Source organism: Elephantulus edwardii, unplaced genomic scaffold (genome assembly GCF_000299155.1).
Source record: "Elephantulus edwardii isolate Elephantulus edwardi_28Jun2011 unplaced genomic scaffold, EleEdw1.0 scaffold00039, whole genome shotgun sequence".
Lineage (NCBI taxonomy): Eukaryota > Metazoa > Chordata > Mammalia > Macroscelidea > Macroscelididae > Elephantulus > Elephantulus edwardii.
In genome coordinates, this window is record NW_006399789.1 from 7,438,840 (window position 1) to 7,440,770 (window position 1,931).

Here is a 1,931-nt window from a genome sequence, read left to right on the forward strand (position 1 = left end):
GCCGCCAGGGCGCGCGGGGCGGCCGGCGGAAACCGAGAGGCGCCGGCCGCGTCCTCCCCGCCGCCGGGGAAGAGTGGCCCCCCGATGGAGGAAATCCCCGGCCGGGAGCCCTCGGCGGGAGGCGCTATTCCGTGTCCCCCCTCCCGCCTCGCCAGGTCGCAGACGAGGTCACGGGGCTCCTGCGCGCGGGGATCGGCTGGGGGTGCGCGGCTCCCACCCCGCGCGGCGCCCTCCTGGCCTCTGTGCTGGGCGCTAGCGCGGAGTTTTCGTGGACTCAGACGGGGCTCAAAGTTTATGTGTTTTTAGCTTGGGCATCGGCGCAGGGTAGGACTGTCGGCGCAGAGTGTGTGCCTTTCAGCTGGTGCATCAGCAGCAGGCTGAGAGCCCCGGATTCGGTGGCCAGGCCTTCGGGTGGAGGATGGATGCGCCCTCCATCCCCTTCCAGACTCAGTGTGCAGGCAGCACGTCCTCCCGCCCACCCACACTCCCAGCCCCATCTCGAATCGTTGGCAATACAAGAGCTTATTTCTAATAGTGCATCCAATGGCTTACTTTTCTCGCTCAGGAGCTAGGCTCTATAATTTGAACCGTTTTTTTCTCTCTCGTGATAGTTTTTGTTTTGGTTTAGTCTCTTGCAAATCCGCCCCTCCTTCCTTAATCCCCTCTCTTTTCCTTCTATTCTTGGCTGGGAAATGATTTCTGTACTTTTCTACGCTTGGAATGGGGGTGGTGAGGTATTTATCTTTATTTTAAGAAGAAAGGTAAATTGCAGGCTTGCTTTTTGTAATGTTTTGGATCTTTTGCTTCCATACACAACCGTGAGAAACAGTTTTTGGTTTTTTTTTTCTACGATGTCAAATTCACCACCTCCACCGCTAAAAACGAATAAGGAAGGGGGTTGATGGCCACCGTCGTCTAGAGGGGCACAGTCTAAAAGAAGCATTGCAATATGTGCAATTTCTTTCCCTGTTAAATAAACAATGAACACCAAAACTGGAATGATTTAACCCTTTCCGCCAAAATAGCTGCCATTAGGACAAGGACTCTTGAACACGTTCTTGAAGTCATGCTCCTTCTTGTAGGGTGATTTTTTTGTCTTGATTTGTTTAGTGAAAGATTGGTGGAACATTATTTTGGTTTGAAGTAGGAGCGGGAGTGGCTGGTAGGAGATGCTTTTGTAATTGCTGTAGGGAATTCCATGACTTTGGTTCCCAGACAGGACTCTCAGCTCTCAAATGAAGTCAGGAGGAGTCTTCTCCGTGGTAAACGTAGCTTGCTGCCTAACCTCCCCACAAACTATTTCTGATCTTAATTGTTTCAGAAAGTTAATATGAATCCATTCATCCCAGCCCTCTCCTCCCCTCCATGAACCTGTTTGATAATCTGCACTGTTCAGCCGTGTGTGTTAGAAATGATAGTATATTCAATGACTGAACATGCTAACTAATAAACTAGTCATCTTTCTAACCATGAATATACAGATCTGCCAGTCATGTGGCTGTCAGTGAAACGTTTTGTTAAAGAGTGGGACTAAATAAATTCCCATCTTCTTCATAGAAAACAAATTTCCCACTCTTGCCTATAAACTTTGATCTCCAAAAGATAAATTGTGTAGAATTTAACTATAAGCGTATTTCTGGCCCACATCCTTTCCCTATTTGGCTTGTTATTCTAGCACTTGATTACTGTTTGTGTTTTTAGCACTCAGAAGCACCTGTCAGCAAGTGCTAAAGAAGAAGAAAAGTGTAAATATATATATTTTTAAACTAAGTGATGATGTCTTGAGAGAAGGCAGAGCTTCTGAATGATGGTTCATGATCTTAAAGTAAAAGAGAATTACTTGAATTTTCATTAGTTCTCTCACACACTTAAAACATGTGACATATATCTGAATATGTGACCTCAGCTTACTATTTATTTTTATGACTGTC